Source organism: Schistocerca gregaria, chromosome 1, assembly GCF_023897955.1.
Source record: "Schistocerca gregaria isolate iqSchGreg1 chromosome 1, iqSchGreg1.2, whole genome shotgun sequence".
NCBI classification, from domain to species: domain Eukaryota; kingdom Metazoa; phylum Arthropoda; class Insecta; order Orthoptera; family Acrididae; genus Schistocerca; species Schistocerca gregaria.
This window is the reverse complement of record NC_064920.1, coordinates 869,606,865-869,628,952: the sequence shown is the minus strand read 5'-3', so window position 1 is coordinate 869,628,952 and position 22,088 is coordinate 869,606,865.

Sequence of the window (22,088 nt, the reverse complement as noted above, 5' to 3'; positions counted from 1 at the left end):
TCTCGGCAATTGTATAGCACCCCAGAAATAGTGAACGATCGCTTTCTTCATGTCTCAGCTTGTGTGCACGAAAATTCTTACCCTAACAGAACCTGTTTACGAAAATAACATCGATTGCACTCTTCCTACTCTCAACATACGAAAACTTTCTATACGCTATGTAGATGCTCCTACATTCCAGCACAAACGATGGAGCATTATGATTGGCTCTTATCGAATTTACCCACCGAATTACTGATACCATCGGTATGGAAGCACCATCCAACTTTTCTTTCTGGTGCTTTGAGAGGTAAAATTGTTTTCCACAGATCTCTAATCTGCATTGACAGTTAAACCCACAAAGTTATCTACACATTAGCAAATACATATATGGACTCACAGGAATATTGAAAGCCAGTAATATATTTACCAGTGTAACTACAATTAAAAATTACTATTGCTGCTACAGTCTGACACCGATCAATGTGCGGGTAATGTATCCTCTTGACTATTGTGCTTCAGTATCTATAGCACATATAATTTTCCACATAAAAAATCTCCCACTGTCATCCATGTGCTCAATCTATACGTCCCTCATGATAGGACACACAGTCATCCTCTCTAGTCATCCCATAACATAAACCATACTAACTTTACAATGCAATATATACACAGTGTAAGCCACATTAACTTTACAGTACAATATATACACATTTTACACACACAGTACAGTTATCTTTTATATGTCTGCAGCATCTGAAAAAAATATTGTATGCCTACACTCACACCCACTTTATCTGACTATGCTCCTCAGTCTTAGGGAAGCACTGTCCACCTTTTCTTTCTTTCTACAGAAGTAACATTCATCCGCAATAAACTATTTTACACTCATTGCCATATTGCACCGACAGCTAAACCTCGAAAAGTGCCAAACATATCTTCAAATACGTAAACACACCTACTCATTTACTCTCTCCTCCCACTGGGGCCAGGAGCTTGAATATTAGTGTTTGAAACCGATATCCAACTCAGCAATATATCAAAGTGTGCCCTATTGAAGTAGTAAACATACAATTTATGTCCTACGCCATACAAAATTACCCATTTTACATCATAAAGCCCTCATTGAATCGAAGTCACTCTCAGAACTGATGCGCAAAGACAGTTACTTGGCTGGCCTTGTGGCCGAGCAGTTCTAGGCACTTCATTCTGGAACCGCGCAACTGCTACGGTCACAGGTTGAATCCTGCCTCGGGCACGGATGTGTGTGCTGTCCTTAGGTTAGTTAGGTTTAAGTAGTTCTAAGTTCTAGGGGACTGATGACCTAAGACGTTAAGTCTCATGGTGCTCAGAGCCATTTGAACCATCTGAACAGGCTCCTTTCCCCATCGATACAAACGCGCTACTGTTTCTAATCTAGGCCTGTCTGCTTGCTTGCCTTTCTACACCCATCTCCAGACTCTGGAATTACACGAACACAAGTATTTTTGCCGCGCGCGATTAGACGAGCGGTCTAGGGCGCTACAGTCGTGGACTGTGCGGCTGGTCCCGGCGGAGGTTTGAGTCCTCCCTCGGGCATGGGAGTGTGTGTTTGTCCTTAGGATAATTTAGATTAAGTAGTGTGTAAGCTTAGGGACTGATGACCTTAGCAGTTAAGTCCCATAAGATTTGACACACATTTGAACATTTTTGAACAAGTATTTTCATCATAATATTATACCATTTTCGCGATAATTCCCGATATCAATCACTAGGCAGCATCCTACCGAGCGCTACCACAACATAATTCCCGAGACATAGACTGGAAATTATTTCTCTACAAACCCCAAACTTAAGCGAGGTGCAGCATGCTGTAAACCACTGAGTAACTAGAGACAAATAGAGGAAACTGATATTTCCACTCTTGAATACAGAAATCTGTCATGTAACAGATCTCAAATCATCCATTTAGTTTACACGTCAACTAAGCTCTTTCCCATGTCTAGAGAACAGGAAAACGTGTGTCCCACACGCCACATTCGATCTTCCCTCAACTAAATAAACGCGCGAAATGTGCACAAATATCAACCTAACAATTTACATGGCAGCGAATAACACTCCATTGCAATGATACCATCTTCTCAAAGTTCCACTTGATCACCAAAGCCACCGAACACATACTTAGTATTAGTTCGCTATCTGGTCATCTAGACAAGGGCAAAGTTAACTCATATACATTCCTACAATCCGACAGGCCTCTGTATTCACACGGATGCTGCCGTTAACAGGAAATGTAAATCATTACCACCACGGACTTTGCATACTCGGAATCATTCCCGAAAACTGGTTGCATATATGTTTATCATTAAACATATAATTAAAAGTTTCCATCGCGCTCTCAATTGAACAGTATTCGAGAATGAGTGAAGTATCGGAAATACACCCTCTTGTCGGCAGTGGCTCTGGAAATAACTGTACCTTCCTTACAACTGGACATACTCCTCCCTTAGCTATCACAGTACTACAAGTCAAAACCTTACCTTCCCTACAACAGGGCATAGTCATCTCCTTTCCACGAGCACATACTTCATAAACCTGATGCTCAAATACGAACAGCTGACGCACCTAGCACTAATACTAAGTGTAATACTTCGTCAATAAATCATTACCTGCCACACGAAATAATACTGAGCGAAAATCAACGATGGGTGTGCATGTTTCTTACATTCTTCTTGCAAGTCCTACCACTGTGTCATAGACGTAGTCGTTGAGATGTTAAAGAAAAAACCGATCCCAGCAACTACTACGTATTACTCTCAGTTACTCTCACAAGCGCTCTTGGTTCTACAGGTGCACACAAGTATCAATGTTAAATGCTGTACCCGGTTTACAAATCAAAGTACGACATGACCTCTGAAACGCCGTGTTTTCTGGACAAATATCGTGACGGTGATCTTACGAATACGTATTATCAGCCAACGATGCAACCTCTGGATAAAATCATTGAACTTTGAAAGTCATTCTGCTCAGGAATGTGCTATGTAAGAGGTATTTGCAACTCTCTCACATCGCCTCAACTAGAAAATTCCTTAGTATTTGAAACACATTCTGTCTCGAGGCCATATCAGAGGTTCCGCGGTATGTCCGACGAATTATAGGTGATGACTGATGGAGAAAGAGCACAAGCAGTAGTAGAAGATCATGTGCCGATTAAGGTCCTAAGGAGAAAAAATGCACACTAGCTTCCCAGATCTCTAATGTTACGCTATATGTTAGAAATTATGTCCATCATTTCGAATGAGGTCTTTTCATTCAAGCACATACTTGCATAGGCTAACACCCACAAGTGAATCATATTTCAGGCACTCTCATATTTCTAAATCAGTCACCTTGCTCGAACCTATCTGCTACATTAAAATTACAACCTCATTTTAGTCACACCCTACACACCTTGCAGTCGCACCCATTTCTACAGCTTTCCACAAGTGTTTGTTCCAATTGAACTCTGAACTGAGCAGAAGTCGTAGAAATACATATCCACCACCTTCTGCAACCCGTGTAGAAACAGAACGACAAGAGTCACTGCAACAGGAGTGTGTTTTGACCATTCGGTGAAAGTGCGCGCAATGTGGTACGTCCCCAAACTAGATACAAGTGAACCGCGCGACTGCTACGGTCGCAGTTTCGAATCCTGCATCGGGCATGGATGTGTGTGATGTCCTTAGGTTAGTTAGGTTTAATTAGCTCTAAGTTCTAGGCGACTGATGACCACAGACGTTAAGTCGCATAGTGCTCAGAGCCATTTTCTAGATACAAGTACAACAGATCCGTGTCCATTCCAATCAATCAGCCCAACATGCTATCATCGTTATTCTCTAACCCCCCTCCCAGAATAGAAAAAAATACGCACTATTAGAGCTCATACCATTTACACTGCACTGATGTGGGCGCAATGACGCATAACTGCGGCAGACCTCCAGCGCAAATTTTATTTCACAATAATTCCCACAATAGCGTAACGTGCAGCCATCCAAGCATTCCTAGCCGTATAACCCCTCCCTCACCGGCTCTCACCTCAAACTGCTACTGCTACCGATGATGTATGTATGAAACCATTCCATTAAATATACATACACCACCGAGGCCACTTTAAAGTTTGATCACCTATACTCTAGGCGAATTATCGTATGACACGCTCCCTGTGTTCCTGTTTAGCTGTCTCAAACACTGTTTTCTAACACGCTTTTGTACAATGCCAAACATTTCGTTTTTCTGTCACGACTTCGATGCCTGTCTCAAGTTCTAAACTGACATTAAGACACTCTGGTCCACGGCCTCTCACAGAAAACTAGACATAGCATGGAAATCATATGCTTACGGCAGATAGCATAAAACTGGATGATTTTAAATGAAAGACAGTTACAAGATAAGGAAACTAGAAGAGTTTGGCTGCATTGTGGAGAGCTTCCAAATTACTGTCCAAAAGGAATTCGTGACCACTACATTTAAACTCATATGTCACAGTGACGAAATAGATGATGACTCCGAGTTCCATTTCGAGTGATTCCTCATTTTGCACTCATGTACGCGATCACTGTTTCACTGCTAGCAACCCCCAGAAGTTGTCACCCATCCACGAAACTTTTTCCCCAACTCAAACAACCTATGTCAGTCAATAATTATGTGATAACCAACAGCGCACCATCGCATGGATGGGATGGAAAAGACGCCGCCGATGTACTGTAATATTAAGCAACACACTTGATGGCGCGAAGAATTTTACAGCAGAACACCATCACCAGCCAATCATGTGACACCATGTTTGCCCAATTTCAGTATCATAGCTAAACAATCCCTTCTCTACTTTGTGAGTATCATTGCGAACATGGATAGATGACTAATCAGTAGACCATTCACGGTTAATTCTCGAACACATGAATCATCAAAATATACCAGACGGCGTTCTACGTATTTCTAAGACCTCGTGCATAGTACTTAATTTACGAACCATCTCCCTGCGTATAGGAGTCACAGAGCATTCTCCCTGTCTGAGGGAAAAAGACTATCCTCACATAAATATTGACCAACCCGCCCTGCAGCACCATTAGAGAATTAATCTCCAACCGATCAGGAGAAGACCACTACACTCCATGTCTCGTGAATGAATAGAGCTTTCCGAGTCCTAGCCCGTCCAAGTGCATGAGATTTCTCGAGTGTGACCATGTCGAAGAGCTTAGCACTCCTAGCAAAGTACTTCCTCAATTTCACAGCACTTCGGTCTATATTCGGTCAATTTATACCTATTAGCTCCTCATTTTTCGCAATTGAATCTATTTTAGGTCAGATCTATCTATGCGATCATGACATAACATCTAGTTCTGTGTTCTAAAATTGCTATTAAATGTAGCACAGCTGCCTACACCTACCCAAATGCACTGATCAGGATGCTGCCGATATGACTGCACTATTGGTCAGAGGATGGTTCACGTATCGTACAGCCGTTACGGCGCCTTCCATGACCACCAGCAGTGTACGTCGGCCCCACATAACGCCACCCCAAAATAGCAGGCAATCTTCACCTGGCTGCGCTGGCATTCAGCCTGACCGGGTTGCCTCCACACACATATCCGACAATTGTCTGGTTGAAGGCAAATGCGACACTCATCAGTGAAGAGAACGTGATGTCAATCCTGAGCGGTCCATTCGGCACGTTTTTGGGTCCATCTGTAGCGCGGTGCATGGTGTCGTGGTTGCAAAGATGGACCTCGCCATGGACGTTGGGAGTGAAGTTCCGCATCATGCAGCCTATTAAGAACACGACGTCCTGCGGCTGCTCAAAAAGCAGTATTCAACGTGACGGAATTTGCTGTCAGGGTTCCTCCGAGTCATAATCCGTAGGTAGCGGTCATCCACTGCAGTAGTAGCCCTCGGGCGGCCTGTGGAGGCATGACTCGACAGTTCCTGTCTCTCTGTATCTCCTCCATGTCCGAAAAACATCGCTTGGTTCACTCTGACAGGCCTGGACACTTCCCTTGCTGAGAGCCCTTCCTGGCACAAAGTAACAATGCGGACGCGATCGAACCGCGATATTGACCGTATAGGCATGGTTGAACTACAGACAACACGAACTGTGTACCTCCTTCCTGGTGGACTGACTGGAACTGATTGGCGGTTGGAGCCCCTCCGTCTTACAAGCGGTGCTCATGTATGGTTGTTTACATCGTTGGGCAGGTTCAAAAAAAATGGCTCTGAGCACTATGGGACTTAACATCTGTGGTCATCAGTCCCCTAGAACTTAGAACTACTTAAACCTAACTAACCTAAGGACATCACACACATCCATGCCCGAGGCAGGATTCGAACCTGCGACCGTAGCAGTTACGCGGTTCCGGACTGAGCGCCTTAACCGCGAGACCACCGCGGCCGGCGCAGGGCAGGTTCAGTGACATCTCTGAACAGTCAAAGGGACTGTTTCTGTGATACAATATCCACAGCCAACGTCTATCTTCAGGTGTTCTGGGAACTGGAGTGACGCAAAACTTTTTTTGGTATGTGTATCTGCTCTTCTCCATCTGCAATAATATGATAATAGAATAAAATTTTCACTATGCTGCGGAGTGTGCGCTGATATGAAACTTCCTGGCAAATTAAAACTACGTGCTGGACCAAAACTCGAACTCGGGACCTTTGCCTTTCGTGGGCAAGTGCGACTTGTTTAATTTTGTTCAGTATAGTTCGTTGCGTTTGGTCTGGGCCGACGTCACATAGCATCCGTTCAAGTTGATCATTGATTCGTGACGCAAAACTTTTTTTGGTGTGTGTATCTGCTCTTCTCCATCTGCAATAATATGATAATAGAATAAAATTTTCACTATGCTGCGGAGTGTGCGCTGATATGAAACTTCCTGGCAAATTAAAACTACGTGCTGGACCAAAACTCGAACTCGGGACCTTTGCCTTTCGTGGGCAAGTGCGACTTGTTTAATTTTGTTCAGTATAGTTCGTTGCGTTTGGTCTGGGCCGACGTCACATAGCATCCGTTCAAGTTGATCATTGATTCCTTTACTCAGTGTTTTTTAATAGGGAGAATAATCGGCCCTCTGACCGTACACCCTGAGCTACCGTGCTGGCAAAGCTCTCCTGCGAAAGGAGGGCTTCTGTAAAACTTGGAACGTAGGAGACGAGGTACTGGTGGAATTCAGGCTGTGAGGACGGGGCGTGAGCCGTGCTTGGATAGCTTAATCAGTAGAGTACTTGCCTACGAAAGAGAAAAGTCCGGAGTTCGAGTATCGGTCCGGCCCACAGTTTTAATCTTCCAGGAAGTTTTAATATCATTACAAATTCTACGTCATAGTCACACCTCCCTCTTTTTATGAAGAACCATTCAGCTGAATATTTATCTTGGAATGAACACTTCCTCTTCGGCATTTTGAGTTCACTTGGAATGATGAAACACCTTAATAACAAACTAACCGCTATATGACTCAGAGAAACAGAGAACCATGATGCTGCATCTTACTTGGCGACGAAACAGATATTATTATTATCGACTTTTCAGCTATACATCCAGTGCAATACATCTTAACTGATGGTGGTCCATTAGTGTGGCATCGCTCATTTGAGTCCCGGTGCTTAAAGCAGGGCTTATACTTTGAAATGGGTTCATCCCGTGTAAATACATCAGTAGCAAATAAAATATACACTGAAGAGCCAAAGAAACTGGTACATACGCCTAATATCGTGTAGGGGCCCACGAGCCCGCAAAAATGCCGCAACATGACGTAGCAGGGACTCGACTAATGTCTGAAGTAGTGCTGGAGGGAACTGACACCATCAATTCTGCAGGGCTGTCCATAAATTCATAAGAGTACGATGGGTGGAGATCTCTTCTCAACAGCACGTTGCAAGTTATCCCAGATATGTTCAAAAATGTTCATGTCTGGGGAGTCTGTTGGCCAGTTAAGCTCAGAAGAGTGTTCCTGGACTCACTCTGTAGCAATTCTAAACGTGTTGGGTGTCACTTGTCCTGCTGGAATTGCCCAAATCTGTCGGAAAGCACAATTGACATGAATGGATGCAGGTGATATGCAGGTGATCAGACAGGATGCTTACATACGTGTCACCTAGACTTATCAGAGGTCCCATATCGTCCCAGCTGCATACGCCTTACACCACTAAGGAGTCTCCACCTGCTGACATGCAGGGTCCATATTTCATGAGGTTGTCTCCATATCCGTACATGTCCATCCATTCAATACAATTTGAAATTAGACTCGTCCGACCAGGCAACATGTTTCCGGCCAGCAACAGTCCAATGTCGGTGTTAACGGGCCCAAGCGAGGCGTAAAGCTTTTGTCATGCAGTCATCAACGGTACAGTAGTGGGCCTTCGGCTCCGAAAGCACATATTGATGATGTTTCGTTGAATGGTTTGCACGCTGACTGTTGATGATGGCTAAGCTCTGAAACTTGCACCAATTTGTGGAAGGGTTGCACTTCTGTCAAGTTGGATGAGTCTCTTCAGTCGTATTTGGTTCGTTTCTTGCAGTATCTTTTTACAGAAGCAGCGATAATGGAGATACGATGTTTTACCGGTTTCCTGATATTCACGATACACTCATGAAATGGTCGTACGAGAAAATCCCTCCTTCATCGCTGCCTCGGAGATGCTGTGTCCCACCGCTCTTGCGCCGACTTAAACCACGTCCAAACTCACTTAAATCGTATAATCAGCCATTGTAGCAGCAGTAACCGAGCCAAGAACTGCAGCAGACACTTGTCTTATATAGGTGACTGCCGACCCCTGCGACGTTTTGTGTCTGTTTACATATCTCTGTATTTGAATACGCATGCTTATACCAGTTTCTTCTGCGTTTCATCGTATATCACATAGTAATTGTACAGGTTGTGTAGGGAGCATGTAGTACTGAAAAGCATTCACTTGGCAACCAATCTTAATTAGTTTCATATAAATATCAGAGAGCACATTACACACATTTCTTGATTCCACCCAATCAATCTACATAACAAGCTATTCCTTTTTGAAAATTCACCTCCCTCACACACCTGTTATAGGATCTAAACAGGTCTGTACCATTACGTTGGCGTTTCTCGTAAGTGTTACAAACAAAAGCTTTGTATGACGTTCTAACAGGCTTTTTTTTCGTAACAAACTCCAATTTCGCCAGCTGCAACAACAGGTCCGTCTCGCAGTGATCCTGCTCTCGCTCCAAAGTGTTAAAGACGTATGGTGCTTAGCAAGTGGAACTTAAAAATGTACTTAGACTACAATAGCTTTGCGGTTTCTCCATCCATTCATTTGGCCCCTGAAAATTAACTCTCAATGGACATACCCTCGTTTATATTGCACTGGCAATGATTTCTTAGTAAGGGGTAATTTGTATAGTGTGGGTGGTGTTAGGTTGGCAAACGGTAGTTGTGCTTGGAATGGGCTGTCACAAACCTCGACTTTGTGGTCTGATTGTATATGCCACTGTTTGTTGGCTGTATTTACAAGTATCAAAAACATGAAAAGATTTCGTGGAAGTAATAAAATCGCTAAACCAAAAAGTCTCTAGGGCTTTTTCAAATTGTAATTACATCCTTTATTCATCGAAAAATATGTGATAGTGGGAGGTTTTTTTGCAATGCGAAAACAACATAATTTTTTACTCAGCGATAAATGATAGAAATGTTATGCTGCAGCTTGAACGTAAAAGTGCTGTGACGTATGTTCCAACATATCACCAGACGTTTGTGGGAAATAATCAAACTACTATTCCCGTAAAAAAATAATACGTATTATTAGTCGTAAGGGAAGAATAGATTTGACATGGTGAATTGTAATTTCAACTCACTGAGAAGTACATCCGAACGTAAAGGGCGATACAGTCATTTCGTAAACAGCTGCACAATATAGCAATGCAAGAGTTACCCTGGACCTGCTATAGTGTACAAACAGGACAGGCAATACAGCTGTAACAAGATGTCCCGTCAGCAGCACCCCTAAGCGTATCCTCGCATTTTCCTTGTTGCACTATCGACTTTGACGTAGATCACAGTGCAGCAACCACTATCGGTGCCTTTCGAAGCCTTTCGTCCATGGGTGTGCTGTAGATTATCACCTAGTGCCGGAAGCTTGTGCTTTTACAGCAGTTGTTTGAGAGAATCTTGGCAGCATGCACCGCCTTCTAAAAGTGATTACTGGAAGTCTTAAACGTAAAGTGAGTACCTAGAACTGAGGCACACGTAGCCTGTGTGATTGTGGACATATGACAATTTTTTCGGGTGCTGTACATATACCAAAGATAACTACACTTTTGTGTAAAATGTGTATATATTGTAGTGTAAAGTTACTATAGCTTATGTTGTGGCATGTCCAGGGGAAATGACTGTTTGTTCTATTGTGCTGGAGGTACAGATTCGGCGCATCGAAAGCCGTAAGGGTATGAGAGAGATTTTACATGAAAAATTACGTGCGCTATAGTTATTGAAATTTCAATGTCAGATTCATCCCAGAACCACAGCCACCAAGAGGTCACATTTCCAGTACATTGATCGGTGTCCGACTGCAGCAGCAATCGTAACATTTAATTTTAGTTAAACAGATAAAAGCTGAGAAGCAAGCAAGCAGGTCAGGACTGGAAACAGTACCTCAGGGCAGACCTTTGTTCCAGGCTGGGGCTGGTCCATCCTTTATACACCAGTGCAGGATGTCTGAGAGAGCTTCAGGCTTATGACGATTTGGCTCATGGCTCCGCCTGGGTGGGTGAATTGTAAACTACTACTCAGTTTGCTTTGAGCTACCTTCGAAAATGCATGTGTTGCATGTATACTCTGTGGAAATTTGAGAAGATTCAATACGATGAGTGTTTGCATTGGGAGTATTGATAGTATCTGAACTCCTACCACTCAGGTCCTCCTCGGGTGGGGACTCTCAACGGCTGGCGAAAAACTCTCTGACTGACACGCGCATCCTCGGCTGCAGTTCTGGGCCACATTTAAGGTCAGTCGCTGAGCGCTGGCACTGTATTGTGGCACGATGGATGTGGGCGTCCGGAAGGTCAGTACGTGGGATGTAACAGTGTTTTGCACGATCTCAGTATTACACTTCAATAACATTGTTGGTCAGTGGCAGGCGACATCATAAACGCTCTTTGAAATAATGCAGAGATACTACTTTCACATATCGATTATATTCGCAGGAAATCAGTGTGCTTACATAGTGCATCGATGCGCCATTGTCTTACAAGATTTTTACGTAGAATTAAAATACAGTAGTTGTATTTGCTCAAGAACAGCGACATTTAGCCATAGAAAATAGCTTCAGAATGCCGGAATGTGGGAAAATTGTAGAAGTCTTTGTTATTTTGGATGGACTGCTTAGTGTGGCGGAAGCAGCGCAAGTGGTGAGTAGCCAAGACACATGTTGCTGGGGATCGTTACCGTTGGGACAGCGCTGGAGAATTGATGTGACCACTTAACTGGAATAAAGTAATATTTTTTAAAACACTGATTTTTTTAGCCCCACCAGCTGCATTAAGTTAGCAAATATCACATAATGCTAGTATTGGCAAGATGCTAAGCAAAATGTTCCCTAGAGAGAGTCTAAAAGTTAACAGAAAACTCGACGAGATGTTTCGCAATGAGCAGGGACGTTTAGCGCTACAAAATAGGTTCTCGCCCAGGATGTCTGAATCATATGAGACGACCTGAAGGTAGTGTTGGTTGTGGCGAGAAGCAGTGAAGAAGGATTAAACGACGATTTGGCGCTTCAACGGGAGACTGGCGGCAGATAAAGAAACGGAAACCACGCGGGCGGCAGGCACAAGCAGCACGAACCACGTGGGCAGCAGCAGCGCAATACAACACGAGACAACGGTAGATTCGTCGTGGCAGCATCGTCTGGCGCTAAGATGTGCGGAGACATAAAAATCGAAAGAGAAGTAATTCTGCGTGCTACGTGTAGTATTTATTGTCGTATACTGCATATGTTCGTGTTTTCTTTCTTTGTCATAATGGGGGAACCACAACAGCGAATAATGCTGCAAGTGATGAGGAATAAACAGACGAAAATATTATTGTTCCAATAGACATTATTGATGTAAGTACATCCAAAGAAATTTTGAGCTCTCTTGCTCAACTATAGAAAAGTGTGAATGATGTTCAAAATAATGTGCAAGAACAAAATATGCAATTACAAACGCAGGGGAGCCAAATGAACGAACAGTTAAATCAAGTAAAGCATATGAAACTTCCTGGCAGATTAAAACTGTGTGCCGGACTTAGACTCGAACTCGGGAACTTTGCCTTTTCCGGGCAAGTGCTCTACCAACTGAGCTACCCAAGCATGACTCACGCCCCGTCCTCACAACTTTATTTCTGCCACTACCTCGTTAGCAGGAGAGTTTCTGTAATGTTTGGAAGGTAGGAGGCGAGGTAGTGGCAGAAGTAAAGCTGTGAGAATGGGGCATGAGTCGTGCTTGGGTAGCTCAGTTGGTAGAGCACTTTCCTGCGAAAGGCAAAGTTCCCGAGTTCGAGTCTCGGTCTGGCACACAGTTTTAATCTGCCAGGAAGTTTCATATCAGTGCACACTTCGCTGCAGAGTGAAAATCTCATTCAAGTTAAGCGTAGTATGAATAAAATAAATAGCAGTATACAGTCGGTGGAGGAGCGATTAAATCAGGCGTTGTCAGAAGTTGAATGCACACTAAGATTAGAAATAGACAGAAATGAACAGGAATAAGTAAGATAAAATGCAGAGGTATGAGACGAAATTGTTAAGTTGGATGAAAAATGCGTAGCTGAAAATTTTAAATTGGAATGAACATGGAAATGTTAGCAATATTATAAATAAGTTACCAATACATAATGTTCAAAATATTATTTATTTTAACAGTGATGGAAAATGTCACCCTGCCGATTTTGTTGCATGTTGTAGGGATCGATTTGTGGATGGAGTGACTGATTTGCAAAAGATTAAGTTTATGAGAGGGACATTAGAAGGAGAAGCTTTGTCATGTGCAAACCAAAATCGGAACAGTTTTATGACTAAAGAAGACTTTGAGAAAGGGTTTTTAAATAAATTCTGGAGAGAGATAAAAGAGTCCAGAATCCAAAATAGTTTTTTAAATGGGGCTCTATGTAGACCAGGGAAGGGAACCATGAGAAATTTTTTATGAGGGAAATAGAGAAATTAGCACATTTGGACAAGTCAATGAGGCTATTAATCATCAGTTCCATTTTAAAGAGCAGACTGCCTGACAATGCACAATGATATCTCATAATTGCTCCAGGAGATGGTGTAGACGTATTCTCTGGTTATGTTGAGAATATGGATACTGCTTTACCATTCAGAAACAGAAAAACATTTGTAAAATTACAGAAATCTCCATGGAAGAGACAAGAGGAATTAGTATTGGTAACAGAATCTCCCACATACATTCCAGGAATGATGGTACGAAAACTTCAAGACCGAATGATAGAAGGGGTTACAATAGGGCAAAATGTCATCATGTTGAAGGGACAGCTGTGGAGTCAGACAGACCTCACAACTGGGGAAACGAGTAGATATCCCACCTGAGATCCAAGCTGGGATAAAGAGTGACAATGCTAAGAAAAGCCTAGAGAGAAAGGCTGATTAACGAACCTATATGTATTCATTGAATATGTAAAGTATCTTGGGTGAATGTGAATTTTGGGGGAAATTTTTTGAAAGTGCTGGGAAGAAAAAGAAAGGGGAGAGAAAATTCAAGGAAAAGACTATCAATGAAAATGTAAGTGATTTGTTTCGATGGGCTGAATCAAGTGATAGAATGAATGGTGAAGACTGAAGTATTTATGACAATGGAAATTCTAGTCTGGCAAGTTTGAGGTATCATAGTGCTGTTTGTTCTAATACTGTAGTTGACAATAGAACAGTTGAGAGTGTGTGTATTAATAGTACAGAGCAGCATGAGAAAACTGTAAATGAAGTATCTGGCATTTGTACTTCTATGCATGCAAATGTTGGAAGGGTGGATTCTTTATGTGCTAATATTCCTTGTGCTAGTTCTATATGTGTTTTTTCAAATATTATTAATGGTGATGTGAATTTTTAATCTTGTGTCAAGAAAGTTGCTGATGTTACATGTACTGTTGCTGATGTTGATTCTAGTATAGGGGATGCAGTAACTGGGGTAGTGGAAGCAGATCCACCTAATAATATTAATGGTGTAAGTAGTATTACTGGAGATCTTTGTGAAACCATTATTAGGGGTAATGTCTCAGATTTCCTTGTTGTGATCAGAAGACTGCAGAGACATATCCTCTGTGCAATGTATATGTTATTGGTGTAAATAGTTCTTCATGAACAGAAGACAAAATTTATTGCATAGAGGGGCACTAGCAGATGTACCTAATGCAAATGGAAATGTAGAGGCAGCAATAAGTAAGGATATGAGTCAGTGTTAGATGAAATTAGTGAGGAATTTATAAATGTAGTCAGCAGTTTAGAGCAACAAGAAAAGACCAGGCCACCAGAAATACTAAAGCACAGTGAATCAAAAAGTTATTGGGGGGGGGGGGGGGGGGCTACTGAGGAAGTTTTTTTTTAGGAAACTGGTGTAGTAGACAGCAATGTTTTGCAGTAAATGTGGAAGTAGACTGTGTTGAATTAAAATGTAATATTAGTTCTTCAAGCAGCAATAAGGCAATGAATCTCATAGAGTGAGAAATCATTATTACAAGCATGGAAGGTGCTATAATTGAATTTTAAAGCATTGAGAAGGATCTGCCTGAGGAAGAATCTTTTAGAAGTAATAGGGTAGTAAAACTACAACCTAAAATTAAAGTGAGTGTTGGAGGATTTGAGACTGAAACACTTCTTGATTCAGGAACTGGGATTATTTGGATCTCTGAAATGTTTTATGAACATCTGAAATCCATTACACAAGTTATGGAATTGGCATTTGTTGGAATGTGGTTTAGGGGTGCAACAAACAAGTTAAGCAAACCTGTTAGGACCCAGTTAGTGCTATGTTTTAAGACAGGTGATACAGAGTTTAGTCAGAACTGTATGGTTATTCTGGAATTCTGTATGAATTCTATTATTGGGATGGATTGGATGACCAATATAGGAGCTATTCTGGACAGTAAAAGAAACCAGTTAAAGGTAGATGAAAGTGGCACTAATTTAGTTATAGACTACAACAAGTCATTAAAAGGGAAAATGATGATAGCATCACTTGTAGAAACAGAAAATAGTGAACAGTGTTGGGGGAGGGGGGGCAGAGATCTGAAGAAGACAATGTTAGAAATTAAACACAAAGCTGATAATATTGAAGGGATAACTGAAGGACAAAGGAAGGAGCTGCATGATCTTCTGTATGAATATAATGTTGTATTTTCTAATATGGCAGAAAGAGTGAAATTTTTTGAATTTGTTATAAATGTTTAGCCACATGAACCTTTCATGCAGAGACAATACCATATAGCTGTTGCACTAAGGAAGACAGTTGAAACTGAAATGGATAGAATGCTGGAGATAGGGATGATAAAGAGAAGAAATAGTCAATACAATAAAACACTAGTCATTGTCAGGAAGAGGGATAAATCAGTGAGGCTTGTGTTAGATGCTAGAAAACTGATTGCCATAATCTGTAGGGAAACAGACCATCCAGAAAATATTGATGATCTGCTCTATCAGTTCCACCATGCCGAAATAACATTAAGTGTGGATCTGACATTTGGTTTCTGGCAAATACCCTTAGCCAAGAAGAGAAGGCAGTATACTGCCTTCTTATATGGTGGCAGATGCTACCAATGTAAGGTAGTTCCGCTTGGTCTGAACATTTCTGTGGCTATTTTTATATGAGCTTTAGATCATATTTTACATAGACAGCAAACTGACAATCTATGTGGATGACATATTTATGGTATCTGTTGACTTGGAAAGGCACTGCTGTCTACCGAGGGAAGTGTTAGGTCCCCTTAGAATGGATGGCATGAAGGTTAAACTAAGCAAGTGTGAGTTTGCCAGGAAGGAGAATTCGTAGGACATGTTATCACACCCACAGGAAAGATACCAAAGAAAGACAGGATACAAGCTACGCTAAGTGCCCAATTCCTAATAACAAGAAGCAATTAAAATCCTTTTTAGGAATGTGTAATTCCTATCGAAAGTTTATCAGGAATCAGAGTTTAAACTCACCAAACCTAACCAAGCTACTACAGAAACATACAACTTGTATGTGGACACAGGATTGTATCAAAGATCTACGGGACATAAATGATAGTTTAAATAACAATGGATTACTATACCACTCGGATCCAACCCTGACTTTCTGTTTGCACACTGACAGCAGTGATTATGATTTGGGAATGGCACTGTCAAAGAAAAGAGTGGCAGGTGGACACAAAGATTTGAAGAGTGTAGCTTTTGCATAGAGGACTCTTTCCAAACATGAGCTGAGTTATGGGGTCACTGAAAAGGAGTTGTTAGCAGTTGTGAATTCTCCAAATTCAGAAACTATCTACTGGGTTATGAAGTTATTGATCGTAAAGCATTGAGATATTGATGTGAATGTGTCTTGTTGAGCAGCAAACCAATGAGGTAGGCTATGTTTCTGCAGAAATTTAATTACAGCATCCAGTTCAGAAAGGAAATTGTTGCGGCTGATGCTTTCTCAACATTACCAGTGGGAACTGGGGATATATTAAGAGAGGAAGAGATTGGAAATAGAGAATTTAAGATCCTATACATAAAGGGTTTGCTAAGGGAGAGAAATATCAGAGGAGTACGTAGGGACATGAGAAGATCACAGGATCAGGATGCCAAGCAACAACAGACAAAGAGGCGACTAGAAAATAGAGAGGAGGACAATTTGAATAAATATTACAAAACACATAAGGAAATTTTGTTCAGAAGAGCAAACGAAAACAGTGACGAATTGAAGTTATGTTTTCCAGAGTGCCGTGTCAGTAATTTAATCCAGCATGTGCACCTAAGCTATGGACGCTATGGAACTAAAAAATGCACTGAAATAATAAGGGAAAATGTTGTGTTCAGTAATATGGTTGGAAGAGTATGGAAACAATTTGAGAGCTGTGACACGTGTCAGAGAATTAAGGTAAGCCAGGCTCACATTCAGGGATACATGCAGTGTTCAATACCAGAGAAGGTCTACTGCATGTCGAATCTCTGGAACAGTTCTGAAGCAGATGCCACGACGTGGTTCCTTCATCTTCGGAATCAAATCAAGGTCACAAGGACTTAAGTCTGGGAAGTATGGTGGATGTTACAGTACTTTCCAGTCCCATCGACCGAACAGAGCAGCCACAGCTTGCGCTATATGCGCGGACGCCTAGTGGTGCAAAATGATGGGTGAGTTGTTCAAAAAGTGTCGCCGCTTCTTTCGCAAAGCTGGTCGCAGACTATGCTCTAAAAACGACAGTAGTACTGTGCATTGACAGTCTACAGTGGAGAAATGTAACATGTTAGGCTATCACCATCACAGTCGTACACAAGAATCACCATAACTTTAGACCGCTCTATTCCCAACATCAACAAAACAGGCTCTGCTAACGGTATACTTCGCCTTCCACATCGCTGGCAATGGGTTCTACACAACGCAGGTGACTACTTTGGAGGAAAGTAACAGGTGCAAACACGTAACTCTTTTGTATCAGTTGTGAATAAATAGTTGCCAATATTTAAGTTCCAACCTTCGTATTTTATTGATACAGTCAGCTATACCTTAACTATTCTCAATTTGTTTGTTATTTCTACCATTATTTTTCTTATGTGGGGACAGAGGCACACAGTGTCCAGAACAGAAAAGGATATGTTACCATTTATTGATAACCCACCAACTGCTGTCAAGCTGGGGCTTTGGATAGATGACGAGTTGCTACAGATGACCGAGATGTGCTTGATGTGAGAAGCAAAAATTTATGTAATGCACCATGAGGATCTAAGGAATGCTCAAACATTCCACAAACTCCAGAGAGGCCTGGTACAATTGTTTGGGACGAAAAATACGCCCAGATTTTATCGCAGACAACAAAATGGTATATTTGAAAAGCAAAATTAGTTTTTTGAGGAATTTTGAGAAAGGATGTGGAGGATTGATGTGAATCCATATCAGTGGACGCATAATTATCATGAACTGAATAGTCATTCTGCAGGAAGTGGAAACTGGGACATTAGAAACATTCTCAAAGTGACTGCCACCCAGTGTGTCAAGAAAATTGTAAGCAAAATTTCCAAAGGACCTGGATGATGCTATTATCACAGCCATAGCAATGGAGGAAACAGATGTTGTGAGGAAAGTCCACGATAGCATAAAAGTCTTCTCCACTGATGTGAAGTACAACTGTTGTGGACTTCCAGCTCGCATGTGAAAAGATTGTTCATGTAGTTTGGGAAAGTGGGACACCTGGAGTGGATTACAAAAGTAAGAGGTATAATGGAAAGGGGTAAAATGCAAGCAACCAGCTGTAAACAAGTCTGCCGAACGACACTTCCAGTAAGTTTTAATGCTACAGAAACGAATACAAACCCAGAATCTTGTTTCACTGGAATAGTAGACAGTAGGGAAAATACATTACTGTAAGGCATGGCGCTCAAGTGACTGTGGTGAGCGTGGGCCATTTGGGGAAGACGCATTTAAGTCTTCCACAGTGTAGGGAGCAGTAGACAGTATGGCAAACAGATTATTATAAGACATGTCTGCTCACATTCTGTGGCAAGTGTGCACCTTCTGGACTTGAGAATAATGATATACAATCACTAATTTTAGTAATATGAAATTTTACAGTTGAAGCAAAACAATTCTAGGAAATCATGGAAGTTTTGCGCAAATAGGTTGCTATGTCATCCTATTGATGGATGTCAAGGAGTGGGTTTCTACAACAGAATGCAAAATAATAAGATGGACACATTATTTTCAATAAACTTCTTTACTTAACTTGAATCCACATGCAAGCCCAAAAGCAATATCAAATACAAGTCCACGAAATAGGCGAAATCTGAATCCACAATAATTACGAAGACTAAGTGACAGTGCGTAGCCTAGACAGACCAGACTGAACTGACAGACAGACTAAACTAGACTAGTGCAGTGCAGTGTCCTTTAAATTAGCTCCATGGAGGTGCTGGTCACACGGGCTGAGGAGATTGTGTCTTGGAACGAGACTCAGAAAGGTGGTGTGGTCACATGGTTACTGGCAAGTCCTAAATTGGTATAGACAGCACATGATACCTCACAGGTGAAGGGTACTAAATAAACTTAGAGTTAGATCTTCTGCTAATTGTCATGTTAAAACTAGCTTTGGGCAATTCAGAAGAATGTTCTTCCATCTGAGGCAAAAAGTGGTCAGTAACTCACTGCCACAAGGTTATTCTATCACGAAAGATCAATTAAGTTGCAAGCAAAATCACTAAGGATAATTCATATGGTAAAGTACTGCAATGTACAGGGAAATTATTTTGAGTGTATTAAGGAATGGTACTGTCTACAAATGTGTTGTTTGTGGTAGAACCACTGAAAGAAAAGGGTGAAATAAATAAAGCACAAGGTTTTTTGTGCAGCAGTATTGTGTGTGTACAGGAAATACATATCAAACAAGTAGTACCGATCGATGTCGATAATTTTAGTACTAATAACTTAAGTTTGTCACTGACTGAGATGTTCTAGATGAGGATGATCCAGACAGAACACGTCTGGAATCTAACCATGAGAAAACCGCTAGTACAACCGCATTATGTGCATTATGGCTTTATAAGATGCCGAAAAAGTAGAAATGGAGGAATTACTATCGGAATTCCAGGACTTATTTAATCCTTGTAGCCTGTTTCCAGTAATCCCAGTGACACACGATTGGATCCTAACTGAAAACAGTTATTGACGTAACATAAGTCATATAGGGTTCCCTACCATGTACAGCTGCCATTGGAAGAATTCATTAATGAGCAACTGCATGGACGCCACCATCAAGGAAACTACTAGCACTGGGGTCCACTTGTCATGATAGCACTGAAGAAATCTTAGCACAGGTCAAATAAATATTGATTCCTTTGTGAATACGGATATCTCAATGCACATACAATGCACAGACAATTTAAAAGTCTTCATGGATAGAGTAAGAAAAATTATCCTGTATGCACTACTAATTTTTTGGACTTCATTATTTCTGCGTTGCATTGTAAATTTCTTATGCTACGAGGAAGATTGTTCATGGCACCAATTTAGTTTCAACAAGAATCCATGCTCTAATTCCAGTACTACAAGTAGTAATTATATCTCATTACGTAAATTTCATGACGATTTATACTCTTTGTGTTAGCCGTTGGGCTGCCTCCCAGCACAGTTATTCCAAAAACGACCAACAAAGACTAATACCACTGGAGACCTCTTTTCCAGGACAAAGGCACAGCTAAACATGAACATACGCAAAGTTTTTGTCATTATTATGTAAAGAAAAAGTAAATTTTGTCTATTTTATTACTGCATGAATACGAGTGCAACAAAATCCATATTATATGAAAACAAGGAGCATAATACAATAATCGAGGAGCGGAGAATTAAAACGACCAAGTTATCCACCAATAGGATACGTAAGTGACATGCTAAACTATGCAGAGAAGGTAGGCAATTTGCGAAATAGCTTGCATGATTATGCTTAGTAACGCCTCTCTTAAAGTAGTTAGCTTTCTTTCCTTTTTCCTCGCTGTTTACCTACTAGAAAATTTAATAATCGATAGGACTCAAAAATCACTGTATAGTGTAAATTATTACGAAAATTTCAATCATTTGTATCATAATACATTTCGACAAATTGACAGGTATTTATTGAAATGCGATTTCACGGGAAGTTGCAGGTTTCAGGTGCAAGATTTATTTACATAAAAAACTTTAAACTGATTTTTATTAATTTTTGGTAATTGCTAGCACAATAAAAATGGCTGGCCCAAAATTACTTATGGTTGATCGTAATACAGAAGGTAATTTGCACGAACAGATAAATTAAAACGAAGCGCTAACCGCGCAGCTAGCTGAAAGCCGATATAAATCAGAGATAGGTATCACAGATGTAATAAATATCAGCACAGATACGCATACAAACTATGACGATACCATGGTGACTATCGATGAGACTGTTTCACGCATCTCACGAAGCAATATATATATCTGTCGAATGAAACAGAGAAACGTGAAAAAACAATGTATTTTGATAACACAAGATGGACACCGATTATCGGTAATCCGAATATTGACATGCAATGTACAGCTGATAGCAACGATAATAGTAGAACCAATGCGCTGTTTCAGCAATTACTGACAACTGTGAACACTAAATTCCATGATATGACACGTAATTCAAAACAGTTACACAACAGTTTAGTTACTTGAACACAAAATGTAACGATTTGTCTCAAGGTTTTTCAGATTTCAAAACAGGACAAAAGCAGGTGTTGGAAGATTTCCAAAACTGAGTCACGCAAGAATTCAATGATCTGACAGAAAATCTACACACAGAGATAACTGAAAATTTGAAAGAAATGAAAAGACAAAACAGGAGGTTATTTCTGGCGATAAAGAAAGCGGTGATGTTTTGAACGAAAAGGTAGGCTCAGTTAGTGACAATCAAGAACACGCAGAAAGTGAAATAAAGAACATCATGGACACGAATAATAGTATAAGAGCAAATCAAAACCAAATATGTAATATATAAATACTGTCAACAAGCTACACAAGGACCATGAAGGTTTGACATTGGCAGTAAAGGAGCTAACATTAAGAGTAGAAAGCTTGGAAGTAGAGTCTGAATGTGCCAAAAGAGAAAGAACTCAGATAGGCACGATATAAACATAAGATCAAAGTAGTACATTAGCGCAGAAGGTAGTATCTGAATGCAAAGCATATGTAGACATGGTAGAAGAGGCCATGAAGGAAAGGGTAACTGAATCTTCAAATGACGTAGGTCATGTTGCGAATATTGAACTACCTGTGCCCAAGACATCTTATCAAAAGCCTGATAGCAAGCACAAGTGCGGATTGTAAAATTCGTAATTTATCTAAGAAGTACCTATAACACACGCACAATTACTACACAGTGCTGTGCACACTTGTAACAACACTCCGATATCAG